This window comes from Oncorhynchus clarkii, chromosome 26 (assembly GCF_045791955.1).
Source record: "Oncorhynchus clarkii lewisi isolate Uvic-CL-2024 chromosome 26, UVic_Ocla_1.0, whole genome shotgun sequence".
NCBI classification, from domain to species: domain Eukaryota; kingdom Metazoa; phylum Chordata; class Actinopteri; order Salmoniformes; family Salmonidae; genus Oncorhynchus; species Oncorhynchus clarkii.
Window position 1 is genome coordinate 29,208,261 of NC_092172.1, and position 13,687 is coordinate 29,221,947.

The following is a 13,687-nucleotide window of genomic DNA, read 5'->3' on the forward strand; positions in this document are numbered from 1 at the left end:
AGACAAGGCAGAGATATGGAGGGAAGGGGGGAGAAAACCCCCCCCAAAAAAACATGAGTATGTAGATCGAGTCCATATGAGCATCGCACTTCCAGGACAATCTGCACATTTCCTTTACTTCCCAATGCCCACTTCTCTATTTTCTGGAGGAAGTCTAGCCTAAATGTCAGCTTCAAACATTCAAGTGAAAACCCCAGTCAGTCAGGAATTTCTGGCAGGATCTCTGGAGATTCATCTGGATCCCTCTACTTGGCCTCCAACCAGGTCAACACACACACAGGCACACACACAGGCACACACACATACACAGGCACACACACACACACGCACGCACACACACACACACACAGGCACACACACACACACACACAGGCACACACACACACACAGGCACACACACACACACACGCAAACACGTTCTCTTCCTCTAACTAAAGACCCTCATAATTTCCCCTTTGTCTACTCTCTGTTTTAACAGGGATCACAATCCGCATATGCACAGTTACCTCCAAAATCCCTTCTGCAGAGGAACCACCATCTAAGACCGTAGCCCAGTATTTTCCGAGACAAACCCCCAACAGGTCGGAGCTACCCAAAAAGACCAAGCAAAAAACGAGGAGACACGTTTTCAAAACACGAGAGAGAAAGGAGAAAGAACATGGAAATGGAAAGGGAGCGAAAAAAAATAATCTTGAAAGACATTCTTTGGTGCACCACAGTGCCGGAAACAAAATGACTACAACTTTACTGAATGGAGAGCAAACTTGGAAAAAGAAGTCACCACGGATATGATCTTCAACTCATTCTGTGTGGTCTATCGTGCACCTTTTAAATAACCTTTTATTGGTGAAGCTGCGGTTTTGGGTTCTAGACTAAACCTGTCAGTGAAATTGCCAACCAACGCCCATGACCCTGATCCAGCTGTGGTGCCAGTGCCAGCTTGGCCTGAGCCCTGGGCAGCCTGTGCAGCTGCTCTCTCCTTCTTGGCTCTTTCAGGAGCCAAAATGGCCATCAGCCTGCCATGCAGGTGAGAGGCCCTCCCCTCCATCCACTCCTCAGAGGGACAGAGAAAACACCGACAACACAATCCCACTACTGTTAGGAATGTTGTGCTTGGCAGAGGCCGTGACGGCAGGATGGCACCCCCTCCACCACAACTTCCACCCACCACCCCCCCGTACCCACCTCCCCGACCCAGCCAAGCCACATCCAACCCCTGGCTCCACTGCAGCTGGAGGGTTACCCCTGCTCCCCACCCTGCGTCACACACCGGCGTTTGGGGAAAGAGAGAAAAAGGTTAGGTGTGGAAGGAGAAAAAAAGAGAAAAGAAAGGAGGGGGGTTTGAGGGTGGGAGTTGTCATTATGCAGTCCACAGACCAACAGCAGCCAAAACAGTGAAATTATGGTCTGGGTGGAAACAAGTGTACCTGAGAAAAACACCAACCACCAAAAATCACATGCCGCTAGGTTTCAAAATATTTACTTTCTCTGAAACCAATTATTGAACATCCTTTTCCTTTCCAGCTCCAACTGAAAGCTTGACTGTGGTGGTGTGTGCTCACTTAGGGGGAGAGATCCTATCAGCCACTCCATTGGTTTTTATTGAATTTTCAGACTATTTTCTCTCTGACTAAAACACATAGCTGGGACCCAGCGGGGTCAGAATAGAGGTATGGGGGCCTGTTGGGGTCAGACAGAGTCAGTGGAAATGATGTGTTATGTTTAGTGGTCTTTGAGAGAAGACGAGTCCCCTGGGTATCATATAGGGTGGTAAAGACCTCTACACCTCTACTACTATAATTGCTGAAGACAGGAGCAGGGTTCTAGGAGCATAAAGCCTCAGTGTTCTGAATAGGGGTAGGGAGGTGAGGTAGCCGGGACACACAGTCTTGCAAGACGATGCTGGTCAGGGGCTTTGTTAACGCAGTGAACCCGAACCTACCCCCTCTCCCTGACCTCTAACCTCTGTGTGTGTGTGTGTGTGTGTGTGTGTGTGTGTGTGTGTGAGAGAGAAAGGGGGCAGGGTTTATGATGACCTGGCTCCTCATAGGCCTAGTTACAGGTTACAAGGCCCGGCTGGTCTGGCTGGTTAATTCATCTTCAGGGTAGATGGCAAAAAAATAAAAAAGCAGGCCCAGCAGCTGCCCACTGCAGCCCTGCCAGGCTCAACTCAACCAGGTTAGGTCACTCTCCTCTCTGCTTTGCAGCTCCGCCTATTTATACAGGCAGGCACATCTAGGAAAGCACCAGCAACACATGGAGACCTTTAGAGTATGGGTGATTAGACCTGTTCTGTTCCATTTGGACTTCATTCTTGATTCTTAACCTTTCAACACACGGCAGACACATTACAGCTGAGCAGTAGGCCTACTTCCAATTCAGGTTGATGTGGTACTGGACAATTTGTCTCAGTTAGAATTTCCAGTTCCGCAATGCATTGTTCATGCTGAAGTACTGGGTGCTTACTAATCAAATGCAGCCACTGCTTTAATGAACAAAAACCAAAGCATTTTGATATTGCATGCATTAGAACAATGGAGTAAAGAGCACCTGGCAGAGGGGCACACACAGGCTTAGGATAGAACTTAGTGACAGGGAAATTCCCCTGAAATCATTCCTAGCTGGATGTCTTGGAAGTGTGTGTGCCCTCTAAGCCTGCTCCTGTTGGACCTACGGGCTACAGGCTGATACCTAGGAGACAATCTGACTCTTCCCTGACTATGCTAAGAAGCTTTCGGACGGCCGGGGCGAAGCGTGCGAGGTCACATCCTTGTTTCACACTGTGACACACACACACACACACACACTTGGGGCGATCAGCCTCAGAGGCGGTGCCATTTCGCCCGTCGAAACAAGGCCAGAGTCAGGGATAGGGCCTGTTGCATCCACAACACATTGGCACCCAGCTGAGTGGACAGGGTTGGTGAACAGTCCAGCCTAGTAATGGATTAGTCCATCAGAGCTTTTAAACAGAGGAAGAGAGGTGCACTATAATGGTCTCTTAGATCTGCAAATAGGAGAACTAGCATTGATTTAACCCTACCTGAATACAGGAACACAGCTGTTATAGTGCTATTAATATTGTCCCTACAGGGTTAGTCTTTGTAGGGTACCAGGTGAGTCGAGCAGAAAGGTAAAGTCTCATAAGAAATAGAGTGCAACGAATCTCTGAGACAATGGATGTGCAGACTCTGACTGCAACTCCAAATGTCAAAAAAGCTTGTCTTCATTTTGGCAATTGAATATATTTAGATGTGCTGAAAGTTGTTTATACGATCAACATTACTTCCTGTATAATACCCCCTATTATGGGGTCATCCTCAATCCCTAGAGAACCCCATCAACATGAAATACATCAATGTGTGTGTGTGTCTAACTAGTGATAATTATCATTACAATTACCTGTGATCGTAAACAAAACCTTAAGTCTACTTTCAAAAAGCTCAAAGTTATTAGGCTTTATGAGGTGCTTTACAGTCTGTTATTACTAGTATAGATATGGCAAGCGGACTATGGAAGTGAGTACTGACTGACTGACTGACTGACTGAGTAAATCTGTGAGTGTGTGGCGTTATAATGTTTATTCACAGCACACCATGTGTGTTCCAGACAGCATATAGCGACTTTATGTTTCTGTGTGGGTGTGAAACTGTGAGAGCACGGGGGGGTGAAAGAGAGAGAGAGAGAGGAAGTGACGTGACGAGCACTAGAGCACAAAACGTGGTCAGAAATCAAGTATTGTTATTCTTTTGTGAAACCATGTTTCGTGCTGAGGTACTTCTCGCGTCTCTAAACAAAATACTCTGTTCACATAAAATACTTTGAACACCTGCAGTTCATCCTGGAGTAGAAGTTTCTGTAAAGACCTACTACACCAAGGCCTCTCTCAGTCTCTAACACGAGGCCCAGGTCTGGAGTAGAAGTTTCTGTAAAGACCTACTACACCAAGGCCTCTCTCAGTCTCTAGTCTATAACACGAGGCCCAGGTCTGGAGTAGAAGTTTCTGTAAAGACCTACTACACCAAGGCCTCTCTCAGTCTCTAGTCTATAACACGAGGCCCAGGTCTGGAGTAGAAGTTTCTGTAAAGACCTACTACACCAAGGCCTCTCTCAGTCTCTAACACGAGGCCCAGGTCTGGAGTAGAAGTTTCTGTAAAGACCTACTACACCAAGGCCTCTCTCAGTCTCTAACACGAGGCCCAGGTCTGGAGTAGAAGTTTCTGTAAAGACCTACTACACCAAGGCCTCTCTCAGTCTCTAACACGAGGCCCAGGTCTGGAGTAGAAGTTTCTGTAAAGACCTACTACACCAAGGCCTCTCTCAGTCTCTAACACGAGGCCCAGGTCTGGAGTAGAAGTTTCTGTAAAGACCTACTACACCAAGGCCTCTCTCAGTCTCTAACACGAGGCCCAGGTCTGGAGTAGAAGTTTCTGTAAAGACCTACTACACCAAGGCCTCTCTCAGTCTCTAACACGAGGCCCAGGTCTGGAGTAGAGGTTTCTGTAAAGACCTACTACACCAAGGCCTCTCTCAGTCTCTAGTCTCTAACACGAGGCCCAGGTCTGGAGTAGAAGTTTCTGTAAAGACCTACTACACCAAGGCCTCTCTCAGTCTCTAACACGAGGCCCAGGTCTGGAGTAGAAGTTTCTGTAAAGACCTACTACACCAAGGCCTCTCTCAGTCTCTAACACGAGGCCCAGGTCTGGAGTAGAGGTTTCTGTAAAGACCTACTACACCAAGGCCTCTCTCAGTCTCTAACACGAGGCCCAGGTCTGGAGTAGAAGTTTCTGTAAAGACCTACTACACCAAGGCCTCTCTCAGTCTCTAACACGAGGCCCAGGTCTGGAGTAGAAGTTTCTGTAAAGACCTACTACACCAAGGCCTCTCTCAGTCTCTAACACGAGGCCCAGGTCTGGAGTAGAAGTTTCTGTAAAGACCTACTACACCAAGGCCTCTCTCAGTCTCTAACACGAGGCCCAGGTCTGGAGTAGAGGTTTCTGTAAAGACCTACTACACCAAGGCCTCTCTCAGTCTCTAGTCTATAACACGAGGCCCAGGTCTGGAGTAGAGGTTTCTGTAAAGACCTACTACACCAAGGCCTCTCTCAGTCTCTAGTCTCTAACACGAGGCCCAGGTCTGGAGTAGAAGTTTCTGTAAAGACCTACTACACCAAGGCCTCTCTCAGTCTCTAACACGAGGCCCAGGTCTGGAGTAGAAGTTTCTGTAAAGACCTACTACACCAAGGCCTCTCTCAGTCTCTAGTCTCTAACACGAGGCCCAGGTCTGGAGTAGAAGTTTCTGTAAAGACCTACTACACCAAGGCCTCTCTCAGTCTCTAACACGAGGCCCAGGTCTGGAGTAGAAGTTTCTGTAAAGACCTACTACACCAAGGCCTCTCTCAGTCTCTAACACGAGGCCCAGGTCTGGAGTAGAGGTTTCTGTAAAGACCTACTACACCAAGGCCTCTCTCAGTCTCTAACACGAGGCCCAGGTCTGGAGTAGAAGTTTCTGTAAAGACCTACTACACCAAGGCCTCTCTCAGTCTCTAACACGAGGCCCAGGTCTGGAGTAGAAGTTTCTGTAAAGACCTACTACACCAAGGCCTCTCTCAGTCTCTAACACGAGGCCCAGGTCTGGAGTAGAAGTTTCTGTAAAGACCTACTACACCAAGGCCTCTCTCAGTCTCTAACACGAGGCCCAGGTCTGGAGTAGAGGTTTCTGTAAAGACCTACTACACCAAGGCCTCTCTCAGTCTCTAGTCTATAACACGAGGCCCAGGTCTGGAGTAGAGGTTTCTGTAAAGACCTACTACACCAAGGCCTCTCTCAGTCTCTAGTCTATAACACGAGGCCCAGGTCTGGAGTAGAGGTTTCTGTAAAGACCTACTACACCAAGGCCTCTCTCAGTCTCTAGTCTATAACACGAGGCCCAGGTCTGGAGTAGAGGTTTCTGTAAAGACCTACAACACCAAGGCCTCTCTCAGTCTCTAGTCTATAACACGAGGCCCAGGTCTGGAGTAGAGGTTTCTGTAAAGACCTACTTCACCAAGGCCTCTCTCAGTCTCTAGTCTATAACACGAGGCCCAGGTCTGGTAGCGAGCCATCATGTTATGAAACACACTCAGCAGATGTGGGCTGCTCCAAATGAAATAATACGTCAGGTAAAACTGATTAGGGCCTGACTGTAGAGTAGAAAAAGCCCTGCTTCAGCACTCCCAGTGAGTCAACACCACACGGTTAAACAGAACAGAAACAGAAGACAGAGATGGCTAATTTAACAACCTCTGACATTTAAAACTACTTCCAAAATAACTATTTTCTTTGCCATTTCCGTTTTTCATTCCCAACATCATAGCAAGGCTACACCTTTCCAAATACTGTAATGTGTAAAGTGTTATGTAAACATAACACATGCGAGGGCAAATAAGCAAAAAATACAGACACACACACGTAGGCACAGGCAGAGTAGACACACGCAGACACACACACATAGACACAGGCAGAGTAGACACACGCAGACACACACACACACGTAGACACAGGCAGAGTAGACACACGCAGACACACACACACACACACATGTAGACACAGGCAGAGTAGACACACGCAGACACACACACACACACACGTAGACACAGGCAGAGTAGACACACGCAGACACACACACACACACGTAGACACAGGCAGAGTAGACACATGAAGACACACACACACATGTAGACACAGGCAGAGTAGACACACGCAGACACACACACACACACACGTAGACACAGGCAGACTAGACACACGCAGACACACACACACATGCACATAGACACAGGCAGACTAGGCACACGCAGACACACACACACACACACACACACACGTAGACACAGGCAGAGTACACACGCAGACACACACACACACACACACACACACACACACACACACACACACACACGTAGACACAGGCAGAGTAGACACACGCAGATACACACACACATGTAGACACAGGCAGAGTACACACGCAGACACACACACACACACAGGCAGAGTAGACACATGCAGACACACACACACACATGTAGAGACAGGCAGAGTAGACACACGCAGACACACACACACACATAGACACAGGCAGAGTAGACACACGCAGACACACACACACACACACGTAGACGCAGGCAGAGTAGACACACGCAGACACACACACATGTAGACACAGGCAGACTAGACACACGCAGATACACACACACATGTAGACACAGGCAGAGTAGATACATGCAGACACACATGTAGACACAGGCAGAGTAGACACACACACACACACACACACACACACGTAGACACAGGCAGAGTAGACACACACACACACACACAGAGTAGACACACACACACACACACACACACACACGTAGACACAGGCAGAGTAGACACATGCAGACACACACACACACATGTAGACACAGGCAGAGTAGACACACACACACACAGAGTAGACACACACACACACACACACACACACACGTAGACACAGGCAAAGTAGACACATGCACACACACACACATACACAGACACACAAACACGCACCCTCTGCCTGCTTGTTTCACATTCCTCACCTCACATCCCCCACCAAATCCATGGTTGGTGTGAAATACCACAGGAGGGTGGTCTCTGCACTTTCTTAACCTCCTCAAATCCTCTGGGACCAGCTGGTCAATAAGATCTGATGGATCACGTCAGTCAGTAGTCAAATTAAACCTGCTGACATTAATACCAGTCACATGTCTGACAAACACCGCACTGCTGTTGCTGGATATATGTCTGCGTCCCAAAAGCCACCCTATCCCCTACATAGTGCAGTAATTGCACTACTTTTTACCAGGGAAATGGTTGAAAGCAGGTAGCTATGTAGGGACTAGAATGCCATTTGGAACACAAGCATAGGCTGCCTGCTAGGTTACCTAAATATAAAACTGCTGGATACCATTACAGATTCAGGTCTAAATAAAGAGAGGCTTATTTTGGTTCTGTGGCATCTGTTCCACTGATCCAGTATTAAAGAGAAAACAGCCTGGCCGAGGGCCCAGGGAGAAGAGGGTGACATGCAACAAGGAGAAATTTAAAACAGCCTTTGAAAAGTGTTGAGGGATGGTTGGGCTGGGCTGGGGCTGGGCTGGGGCTGGGTTGGGTTGGGTTGGGGCTAGGCCTGGGTTGGGTTGGGCTGGGTTGGGTTGGATAGGGGCTGGGTTGGGTTGGATAGGGGCTGGGTTGGGTTGGGTTGGGCTGGGTTGGGTTGGGGCTAGGGCTGGGTTGGGTTGGGCTGGGTTGGGCTGGGGCTAGGGCTGGGCTGGGCTGGGGCTGGGCTGGGTTGGGTTGGGTTGGGCTGGGGCTGGGGCTAGGGCTAGGGCTGGGTTGGGCTGGGGCTAGGGCTGGGGCTGGGGCTGGGTTGGGTTGGGCTGGGGCTGGGCTGGGTTGGGTTGGGCTGGGGCTGGGCTGGGTTGGGTTGGGCTGGGGCTGGGTTGGGCTGGGGCTAGGGCTGGGCTGGGCTGGGGCTAGGGCTGGGGCTAGGGCTGGGCTGGGTTGGGCTGGGGCTAGGGCTGGGCTGGGGCTAGGGCTGGGCGCCGTCTCACCAACAGAAGCGTAGCCCGCCAAACTTCACAGTAAGAGCTGCATGTTTCACCATGCCTAAATCCACCCTCCCCTTTCTCCTCACCTCTCCTCCTCACCCCCTTCAGCTCCGACCCTCTACCTCCCTCCCCTTTCCCTCGCTCCTCAGCTCTCCTCCTCACCCCTTTCAGCTCCGACCCTCTACCTCCCTCCCCTTTCCCTCGCTCCTCACCTCTTTCAGCTCTGACCCTCTACCTCCCTCCCCTTTCCCTCGCTCCTCACCTCTCCTCCTCACCCCTTTCAGCTCCGACCCTCTACCTCCCTCCCCTTTCCCTCGCTCCTCACCTCTCCTCCACACCCCCTTCAGCTCCGACCCTCTACCTCCCTCCCCTTTCCCTCGCTCCTCACCTCTCCTCCACACCCCCTTCAGCTCCGACCCTCTACCTCCCTCCCCTTTCCTTCGCTCCTCACCTCTCCTCCTCACCCCCTTCAGCTCCGACCCTCTACCTCCCTCCCCTTTCCCTCGCTCCTCACCTCTCCTACACACCCCCTTCAGCTCCGACCCTCTACATCTCTCCCCTTTCCCCTCGCTCCTCACCCTCTTCAGCTCCGACCCTCTCCCTCCCTCTCCTTTCCCCTCGCTCCTCACCCCCTTCAGCTCCATCTCCTCTCCCCTCGCTCCTCACCCCCTTCAGCTCCGACCCTCTCTCCCCCCTCACCCCCTTCAGCTCCGACCCACCCTCCCTCCCTCCTCCCCTCGCTCCTCACCCCCTTCAGCTCCGACCCTCTCCCTCTCTCCCTCCTCCCCTCGCTCCACACCCCCTTCAGCTCCGACCCTCCCTCCCTCCTCCCCTCGCTCCCTCCCTCCTCCCCTCGCTCCCTCCCTCCTCCCCTTCAGCTCCGACCCTCTCCCTCCCTCCCTCCGACCCTCGCTCCACACCCCCTTCAGCTCCGACCCTCCCTCCCTCCCTCGTCCCCTCGCTCCACACCCCCCTCAGCTCCGACCCTCCCTCCCTCCCTCGTCCCCTCGCTCCACACCCCCCTCAGCTCTGACCCTCCCTCCCTCTCTCTCTCTCCTTTCCCCTCGCTCCTCACCACCCTTCAGCTCCGACCCTCTCCCTCCCTCTCCTTTCCCCTCGCTCCTCACCCCCTTCAGCTCCGACCCTCCCTCTCCTCTTCCCTTGCTCCACACCCCCTTCAGCTCCGACCCTCTACCTCCCTCCCCTTTCCCCTCGCTCCTCACCCCCTTCAGCTCCGACCCTCTCCCTCCCTCTCCTTTCCCCTCGCTCCTCACCCACTTCAGATCCGACCCTCTCCCTCCCTCTCTTCTCCCCTCGCTCCTCACCCTCTTCAGCTCCGACCCTCTCTCCCTCCCCCCCTTCAGCTCCGACCCTCCCTCCTCCCCTCGCTCCTCACCCCCTTCAGCTCTGACCCTCTCCCTCCCTCCCTCCCTCCTCCCCTCGCTCCACACCCCCTTTAGCTCCGACCCTCCCTCTCCTCTCCCCTCGCTCCTCACCCCCTTCAGCTCCGACCCTCCCTCCCTCCCTCCCTCTCTCTCCTTTCCCCTCACTCCTCACCCCCTTCAGCTCCGACCCTCTCCCTCCCTCTCCTTTCCCCTCGCTCCTCACCCCCTTCAGCTCCGACCCTCTACCTCCCTCACCTTTCCCCTCGCTCCTCACCCCCTTCAGCTCTGACCCTCCCTCCCTCCCCTTTCCACTTGCTCCACACCCCCTTCAGCTCCGACCCTCCCTCCCTCCTCCCCTTCAGCTCCGACCCTCTCCCTCCCTCTCCTTTCCCCTCGCTCCACACCCCCTTCAGCTCCGACCCTCTCCCTCCCTCTCTACTGTAATACACCACGTTCTTTAGGCGCATGCCTCTGCCAAGTTGTTTCCCTGTGTTTCTCTGGTGTTGCCATGGCAAGGCTCTGTGCATGTGTCTATGAGTGTGTGTATATGAGTGCATTCTCACACTGGTGTAAACTACAGCTCTTAGTGCGTGCGTGCGTGCGCGTGTGTGTGTGTGTGTGAGTGTGTGTGAGAGAGAGAGAGAGAGATATGTTGGAGCGGCAACAACGGTGGTCAAGGTCATGGGCGGCTTCTGGGCCATGACGTTCAGTGGTGTCTCTGCTCTGACACGGCTTAGGGCCCACCCACGCACACAGCCCTGCTGTGTACCCAGCACACCAGGGCCCAGAGAGCCGCTTGGCCGTTTGTTTAAACAAGGTCAACACACACACACACACACACACACGCACACACGCACACCAGAGCAGAGCAGAGCAACGTCTACTGTATGCTCAGCCAGTATATGGTTCTGCAGGTCTGCTCAAAGCTCAGTGACTCTTTCCCCTTTTCTATCCCTCTCTTCCTCCCCCCATGTCTCACCTCTTCCCTCTGCTTTAAGCTGAAGGCTATTTCCCCCTTCTCTTTACCACCCCCCCCCCTCTCCCCTTTTCTCCATCCTTCCTCTCTCTCTCTCTCGCTCGCTCTCTCTCAATTCAATTCAAAGCGCTTTATTGGCATGGGAAACATATGTTACAATGTCAAAGCAAGTGAAATAGAAAATAAATACAAGTGAAATAAACAATATAAAATGAACAATAAACATCTCCCCCTCTCTCTCCCTGCCGTCTCACTGCACACTAACCCTGATTACATTAAATGAGAGTGGAGCTTCACAGCCTACATCATGTTTACATCAAATAGAGCCTGGGGCAGGACAACAGCTCCGGTCGGTTCAATCAGTGCAAACTGCAGAGCAGAGAGTTGCTCATCTCCCTCTTTATTACCCATACATGCCTATTGAAAGAGTCAACAAAGCCATGCCACAACAACACAGAGGCTACACACAGTGGAGCAGAGGGGGACTGGTGTAGAAAAGTGACAACACAGAGGAATAAAGACTACACACAGTGGAGCAGAGGGGGACTGGTGTAGAAAAGTGACAACACAGAGGAATAAAGACTACACACAGTGGAGCAGAGGGGACTGGTGTAGAAAAGTGACAACACAGAGGAATAGAGCCTACACACAGTGGAGCAGAGGGGGACTGGTGTAGAAAAGTGACAACACAGAGGAATAAAGACTACACACAGTGGAGCAGAGGAGGACTGGTGTAGAAAAGTGACAACACAGAGGAATAGAGACTACACACAGTGGAGCAGAGGGGGACTGGTGTAGAAAAGTGACAACACAGAGGAATAAAGATTACACACAGTGGAGCAGAGGGGGACTGGTGTAGAAAAGTGACAACACAGAGGAATAGAGACTACGCACAGTGGAGCAGAGGAGGACTGGTGTAGAAAAGTGACAACACAGAGGAATAAAGACTACACACAGTGGAGCAGAGGGGGACTGGTGTAGAAAAGTGACCAACACAGAGGAATAGAGACTACACACAGTGGAGCAGAGGAGGACTGGTGTAGAAAAGTGACAACACAGAGGAATAGAGACTACACACAGTGGAGCAGAGGGGGACTGGTGTAGAAAAGTGACAACACAGAGGAATAAAGACTACACACAGTGGAGCAGAGGAGGACTGGTGTAGAAAAGTGACAACACAGAGGAATAGAGACTACACACAGTGGAGCAGAGGGGGACTGGTGTAGAAAAGTGACAACACAGAGGAATAGAGACTACACACAGCGGAGCAGAGGGGGACTGGTGTAGAAAAGTGACAACGCAACAAGCCACATGCTTTATATGTGACAAAAGCTGCTGGTTATGCTGTATAGAAATAGAAACACAGTCGCCGGTAGTCAGAGAGGGGGTTGGTGATATATCCCTCTCTGTGTGGCCAGAGAGGGAAACGTAATGCGCTCTTGGACAGCCCCAGCCCATCTCGTCTTTCAAATCCCATTTTCAGACACCATGGACTAATTTAGAGTTATTAAAAAGACTGAACATTAAAGACTAAATGCAAGGGCTGCAATATAAAACATGTTATATTTAGTGTTTTAGTTTACAGAAGCCTTTTACCTAATACACAATACTGTAAGTGTAAACTGTAGCGGAGCGGGTCAAGAGTTTCAAGTTCCTTGGTATCCACATCACCAACTAACTATCATGGTCCAAACACACCAAGATAGTCAAGAAGAGGGCACAACAACACATTTTTCCCCCCAGGAGACTGAAAACATTTGGCATGGGTCCCCAGATCCTCAAAAAGTTATACAGCTGCACCATTGAGAGCATCCTGACTGGTTGCATCACCGCCTGGCATGGCAACTGCTCGGCATCTGACCGTAAGGCGCTACAGAGGGTAGTGCGTTCGGCCCAGTACATTACTGGGGCCTAGCTTTCTGCCATTCAGGACCTATATACTAGGCGTGTCAGAGTGTTCAAAGGCACTAGTCAACCAAGTTATAGACTATGCTCTCTGCTACCGCACGGCAAGGATATGCATTTTCTTCTGAATTCTTCTGAATTTTGTGGAAATGTGAATTGAATGTAGGAGAATATCACACAATAGATCTGGTAGAAGAAAATACAAGGAACATATGTTTTCTGTTTTTTATTGTTGCTGCATCATCTTTCAAATGACCAAGAACAGCCAAACATACAGATAGGATGCTGGGGATGATTTGACCAAGAACAGCCAAACATGCAGATAGGATGCTGGGGATGATTTGACCAAGAACAGCCAAACATGCAGATAGGATGCTGGGGATGATTTGACCAAGAACAGCCAAACATGCAGATAGGATGCTGGGGATGATTTGACCAAGAACAGCCAAACATGCAGATAGGATGCTGGGGATGATTTGACCAAGAACAGCCAAACATACAGATAGGATGCTGGGGATGATTTGACCAAGAACAGCCAAACATACAGATAGGATGCTGGGGATGATTTGACCAAGAACAGCCAAACATACAGATAGGATGCTGGGGATGATTTGACCAAGAACAGCCAAACATACAGATAGGATGCTGGGGATGATTTGACCAAGAACAGCCAAACATACAGATAGGATGCTGGGGATGATTTGACCAAGAACAGCCAAACATACAGATAGGATGCTGGGGATGATTTGACCAAGAACAGCCAAACATACAGATAGGATGCTGGGGATGATTTGACCAAGAACAGCCAAACAT

At 50.9% G+C, this 13,687-nt stretch overlaps 1 protein-coding gene across 2 annotated transcripts in view; it reads right to left on the reverse strand.

The window, feature by feature from the left end:
- The window catches only part of LOC139384375 (nuclear factor of activated T-cells, cytoplasmic 3-like), a 94,438-nt gene that overhangs the window by 37,429 nt on the left and 43,322 nt on the right, over positions 1 to 13,687 (reverse strand). The gene's annotated exons all lie outside the window — the stretch shown is intronic.